At 45.0% G+C, this 7,014-nt stretch overlaps 1 non-coding gene across 1 annotated transcript; it reads left to right on the top strand.

Moving 5' to 3' along the window:
* Positions 1–6,605: 6,605 nt before the first annotated feature.
* On the top strand, positions 6,606–6,724 carry LOC138361365 (5S ribosomal RNA). The gene has a single exon (XR_011226930.1). It is a non-coding gene; the product is annotated as a 5S ribosomal RNA (ribosomal RNA).
* Positions 6,725–7,014: the final 290 nt, after the last annotated feature.

Below are 7,014 nucleotides of genomic sequence, written 5' to 3'. Positions count from 1 at the left end.
ACCTCCCAGACAAAAAACCCAGCACCACCCCTACCCCCTTCCCCACCCCATATCACAACCCAGGCAACAAACCCAGTACAACCCCCACCTCTCATCACCTCCCAGACAAAAAACCCAGCACCCCCACTCTCTTCCCCACCCCCCACCACCCCCCAGGCATCAAACCCAGTACCACCCCTACACTCGCCCCCACCCCTCACCACCTCCCAGACAACAAACCCAACCACCTCCCAGACAACAAACCCAACACCACCCCCTCCCCCCATCACCCCCCAAACACCAAACCCAGAACCATCTACACCCTCCCCTGACACCCAGGCCTCTAACTGCTTCTCACAGACCATGCTCCCCATGACAGCTACCCCTCTTCAGTCAAAAAGATCAAGCTCACCAAAACACAAAACAACTCTTCAAGTGAAAAGAACAAACTCACCTAAACAAAACAAAAAATTTCTGCATGCAAGACGAACAACCCCAATACACAAGAAAACCAACCCATCAATAAAAAGGACATCAGATACCAAGAAACATGTAACCTCCCTCACCTTAGCCCACACGCCCAACACGTCAACTCACCTCACGCCCAACACGCTAGCCAACCTCACGCCCCTAACCCAATACCACACAGGTACAAAGCCCAAAATCCCACAAAATTTGCCCCAAAACGTGTCTTTCTCAGCCAAGAGGACTAACACCTCCCCAGACCACTCCCTCACCCCTACACCAAAACTTCCTAAATTCATACCAGAAACCATGCAAAACGGACGCCATACATATCTCCTACCCAAATCTATAATTACCAAATCTGTCTACACAACGAATCAATCCACAAAGGAGAACCCCTCCGGTTCAAATGCCACAAACACTCCCCCAACAAGTCAATAAATATGAAAATCACACAATTTAACGTTAGAGCATATTACAACATCAGACACCTAATTGCTAACTTTGTGGAGAATGAAAGACCGGATGTGCTGCTACTAAACAGCACATGCGTGACGAACTCTCACAAAATTAGACATTTTGGCTTCACAACATACCAATCTCCTGATGAAGCTTACGAAGGGGTTGCTATTCTAATAAAGAACACCTATAAACATGACCTCCTCACTACCAACTGGCAACACAAACACTTCCTAGCAGTCCGCATTCACACTCAACACGGGCAGATGATCATTGGTACCACATACATTCGTCCAAACTTGGGTCTCCCCCTCCAGGACCTAAACACTCTCTTCAACCACACACACATACCAGTCTTCCTCCTAGCAGACCTAAATGCAAAACACCAAACATTCAACCATCGCCAACACAACATGCACGGTCAACAACTACACCAACTCCACCAAAACAAACACCTCACCTTCCTTGGCCCTGACTTCCAAACAACCTACACACACAATGGAACTGGGAGACCAGATCTAATCCTCACCAACAGAGCAGGCACCCACCTACAACACTACATCACACCCGGACCCCTCACTGGCTCAGATCACATACCCATATCACTCACACTCTCCAGCAACCCCATACTCATCCCAGCCACCCCACAATATGACTATCAAAATGCAGACTGGGAAGCCTTCAAACAACACCTAACTGCCAGCACACAGCCCTACAACTTCCAAGACAAACCACACACAGACATAGATTCCCAAGTCCTCACCATCCAGAATAACATCATACAAGCAGCTGATGCTACCATTCCAAAAACAACCCACAAAACCAGATACTCCTTTTTTCCTTCGATCAGAACAAAAAGGCTACTCTCCTGCTATCACAACAGATTCACCCACAACCTTCACAGATACAATCAAGTAAACACAGACCTCACTATACTCAAAAACCACATACTCAACAGCCTTGACCAAGACCATGCTAACAACTGGGAGAAACTCATACATAAAGCTGAAATACAAAGAAAAACAACTCCACAACAATTCTGGAACTTCATAAAGAGGATCAGAGGAAACTCCTCCTCTTCTGCCTTTACATACATCACTCACAACAATCAAAACTACACCGATCCCTCAGAAGTAATAGGCATATTCAAACAACACTGGCAGGACATCTTCAATCCCCACCCCCCACAACCAACAGCAATACAAAACATAAACAGAGTAGAAACATGGATACGACACAACCCTCATGCCATCACACACTACCCTACCATTGACCTCACGACACTAGACGACTTAGAAAGTGACCTCACAGAATCAATACTACCTGAAGAAGTTAAACTCATGCTCAAGAACACCAGACGTAAAGCCCCAGGAGCCTCTGGCATTGGCCAAGCTCTCCTCAAGCAACTTCCAGACCCCCTAATCCTTGCACTCACAGACGTCTACAACGCCTCACTAGCATCAGGATATTTCCCAAGCCCATTCAAAGAAGCCACAGCAATCCTCATTCCAAAACCCCAAAAATCCCCGACAGACCCTAAGAACTACAGACCGATCAGCTTACTAGAGACATTAGGGAAAGTATACGAAAAACTCATTAATCATAAACTCAGGAATCACCTAGAACACAAAAACATATTGACAGACAAACAATTTGGCTTCAGACAACACCGCTCAACACAAGACGCACTGAACATAATAACAAACTACCTCTCCATAAATAAACACCAGAGGGCCAAGACGGCCCTCATTGCAAAGGACGTCGAAAAGGCTTTTGACACTGTATGGCACGACGGCCTACGTTACAAACTCTGCACTCTGTTTCAACTATCTGACAACATGCAGAGGCTACTTTGCAGCTTTCTAACAAATAGAAAGATGCAGATCAAGTTCCTCAGCAAGCTGTCAGGTTATTTCAACCTAAATGCAGGTGTCCCTCAGGGCTCAGTTCTTTCACCAACCTTATACATACTCTATATAAACGACATCCCTGACCCAGTATACTGGACATCAATGACCCTTTGCTACGCTGACGACGTAACCCAACTGATCACAGACTATACGATTAACGCCCTCACACGGAAAGCACAACAAGAAATAGACAAAGTCACCCTCTCGGAACACGACTGGCGAATAAAAACAAACCCCAACAAGTCAAAAATAACATACTTTTTCTACAACAAACGACGTAACCCTGACCCAGTAAAACTCTACTCTCAATCACCAGATGCAACCCAGATCCCAAGAGTCAACAAAACCACAGTACTTGGACTCACACTAGACTTTAACCTTCGCTTTCACACACACATAACACCCAAGAAAGCTATAGCCTCAAACGCCCTATCAAAACTCTACCCACTTAAACATGCCTCCCAAGCCACCAAGCTCTACTTATACAAAACACTTATTCTCCCACTCCTAACATATGCACCGATCCCACTCACACTTGCAGCACCAACAAATAGGAAGAAACTCCAGCGTACCCAGAACAGGGCTCTGAGATGGGTGTTCGATACCCATTGGCAGGACTTCACCACCAGTGAGGCCCTGCATGAGAGGGCGAACATCCCACCTCTGAACATAACCTGGGATACTATGGGGAAGAAACAGATTGACAGAATTCTCACCTATCATGACAACTACGACACGTTCCTCAGAAACGTCCTAAGCAGACCCAGACATACGCACAACCTCTTTAACCTGATCGACGATCCACCTCCTGCTCCGTCCTTTACATAACCCCTCTCCTAAAATATCACTACTCAAATCACCAAACTTCCAACTATAACCTCCTAACTCTTCTCCCCCCTCTTTAGGGGGGGACCAACTAGCTCCCGTTTTCTGGTGCCTTAGGGTGGGCCGCGATGCTGATTAACAGATCAAAGACCACATCTGGTGTGAGCCTCCAGGGCACACCCAGCTGAGGACTGCTGTCTCCGTGGGTGCTCAGAAAAGACGAAATGTTGTCGCAGATCCGATTCCTTGCCTTCACTGCCTAGTCTGGTCATAACGATTTCAATGCCATGCAGCTGGGTCTAGCCCTGGCACTTTACCTCATACTGAAAACCCTTCCTCTCACCCCCACTAATTCTTCCCCTATCCCCACTTCCACGCTCACCCATTAGGGTATCTTGACCTATATTTAAATGAATGAATGAATGAATGCATTCGTCAATTCGATTCACACAACTACAACACCATGACTGGACGCGGCAAGGGAGGCAAGGGACTCGGAAAGGGTGGCGCCAAGCGTCATCGTAAGGTGCTACGTGACAACATCCAGGGCATCACCAAGCCCGCTATTCGTCGCTTAGCTCGTCGTGGCGGCGTCAAGCGTATTTCGGGTCTCATCTACGAAGAGACCCGTGGCGTCCTGAAGGTGTTCCTCGAGAACGTCATCCGTGATGCTGTAACCTACACGGAACACGCCAAGAGGAAGACCGTCACTGCCATGGACGTGGTGTACGCTCTGAAGCGCCAGGGTCGTACCCTCTACGGATTCGGCGGATAAGAGCTTGGCTAATCCATCGATTCCACCCACCACCACCTCAAAACGGGACCTAATTAGGTCCCTATACTTTTTTACTGAAGGGCTTAATAGACGATAACATAAATTGTTTTGATATCAGCTAGCACATTGGGTCTTATGAAATCTATTTTTTATCCTCGCATGCTTAAAGGGACTCTGATTGGGGAGGGGGGGGGGGAAGGTTTGTTACGTTATATACTAGCAGAGCAGGATCATTGGTGGGGGGGGGGGTGTGAGGGGGAGAGAGAGAGAGAGAGAGATCTTTCCCAACTCTTCCTTTTTACCCGTTTTATTCATTTTATCCTTCTCAGAGCTGTTTTGATAGTATCCAAATGATGGTAAATGAAAAGGGAGGACACGAATATCTACCCAGAATTCAGGACTGGCAATCGATATGCATGTTTGAGTGAGAATCTTTTTCTCTCTCAACTTAGGTATACGTTTATGTCGTACCTAAAAGCGAGAACCACACTATTGGGACAAGTATGCAAGGCCCAATTTTCCTAACAAGCACAGTTAATTTTGTTATTTTCGAACATTTCTTTCCAAATTGGTTTATCCAATTAACAGTATTATATTAAGATCATGAATTGCTGGGTTAGGTTAGGTTAGCTTAGCTTAGGTTAGGTTAGGTTAGCTTAGCTTAGCTTAGCTTGGGTTAGCTTAGGTTAGGTTAGGTTAGCTAAGCTTGGGTTAGCATAGGTTAGGTTAGGTTTGATTACATTTCTATGTTAGATTTAACTCAAATTCAAAACAATTGCCAGTCATTCGGCTTGTTAGTCAACTTGCCTCTAATAGGGGCAATTTGTCTAACAAGACTATTTAGTTTTGTGTGTATATATATATATATATATATATATATATATATATATATATATATATATATATATATATATATATATATATATATATATATATATATATATATATAATATACAGAGTAAATCTACCCCAAAAGTAATGATTTATTTGTCTACAAAACTAAACTCTTTTTGGAATCATATGAGGCCCCTCCACTGAGGGGGGAGGCCTGGATGTTTATTGTCATGTGTATTCATGCTGCTTGCATGTCGTCGTTTATTTTGCCTTTGTTGTTTTTTTGACAGCTTTCTTTGCCTTGGGTGGTTTGGGAGATTTTGAAGCTCTCTTTATTTTGGGCTTTTTGTTCCCAACAACAAGCTGCTGCTGCTGCTTCTTTTTCAAGGCTGTAGGTGGTTTGTTGCTTGTAGCGGCTTTCTTGGGAGTTACCACGGCCTTCTTTGCTGCTGTAGATGGTTTCTTGGTTGTGGTGGCTTTCTTGGGAGTTAGAACGGCCCTCTTCTCTGCTACGGCCAGCTTGAATGATCCACTAGCTCCACTTCCCTTGGTCTGAACAAGAATGCCGTCAGCCACTGCTTTCTTGAGAAATCTTCGGATGTAAATGGCGATCTTGGCAGCCTCGACTTTGTTGTTGGCAACAACGTACTTCTTGATTGCTTGTAGAGACGAGCCCTTACGGTCTTTGAGTGCTGCGACCGCGGATAGAACCATTTGACTAGTTTTCGGGTGAGCAACCTGGACGCGAGGTTTCCTGGTGGTGGCCACCACAGCAGCAGCAGCCGCAGCCTTCTTGGTAGGCTTTGCTTCTACCATGATGATGATGATGAACCAACCAAGGTGATGAGAGACGCTCAGACAGTCACGGGGGAATGATGCTGCCGCCGCTTGAGCCGAACCTATTTATGTGCCGGCACGGTTCAGAAGCTGCAACCTGGCAACTCGTCCACCAATCACGACGGTTGGTTTTACGGCTCCGAAACCTGGATCCCATATCTTCTCTAAAATAGAAGCATTTGTTCATGTTCTTTGTAAAAGTATCATAAAGCAGGACAGATGAGACAAATATCATAAAAACTGAAGAGCAGATGAGCACACACATGTTTGTATTACAAAAGAAAATCCACAAATTCATTAGAAATTGGCAGGGCAGGCTGAGGAAGTAGGTAGATGTAAAATGTCTGTAAATGGCGAAAGAACATAAACCCAAGACTGAATAAACGATGTTAAATATCCATGCCAAGGAGACAAAAATATGTTAGGATACAATTACCATTAAGACACCACAAGCAGGTCCGTATCCTGCCGCGATGACTTAAAAGAGTTGGTTATTAGCCACAATGTGTAGGCAGTCTCATGCCAACGGCCATACCACGTTGAGAACACCGCTTCTCGTCCGATCAGCGAAGTTAAGCAACGTTGGGTTTGGTTAGTACTTGGATGGGTGACCGCCTGGGAACACCAAATGCTGTTGGCAATAATGTTTTTTTGTTTTGTTTTGTTTTGTTTCGTTTGTTTTTGTTTGAATGGCTGGCTCCACGGGAAATTCACGGAGTTGTGTGGAATAAGGCCTGGTAAAATGAATTAATATGTATGTCATGTTTAAAACAAACTCGCTTAATATAGATATTGTGTGAGGCTTTATACAAAAACAAACAACCAAAACAAAACATGTTGTATATATATATATAGCTTAATCCGGGTTTGAACTCGCAACTCCAAGAATACGCATCACTTATATACACTTTACCACTGGACCACTGCTGC

This window comes from Procambarus clarkii, unplaced genomic scaffold, assembly GCF_040958095.1.
Source record: "Procambarus clarkii isolate CNS0578487 unplaced genomic scaffold, FALCON_Pclarkii_2.0 HiC_scaffold_318, whole genome shotgun sequence".
NCBI classification, from domain to species: Eukaryota; Metazoa; Arthropoda; class Malacostraca; order Decapoda; family Cambaridae; genus Procambarus; species Procambarus clarkii.
Note: the sequence above shows the minus strand (reverse complement) of the source record. Positions and strands in the feature narration are given on the sequence as shown.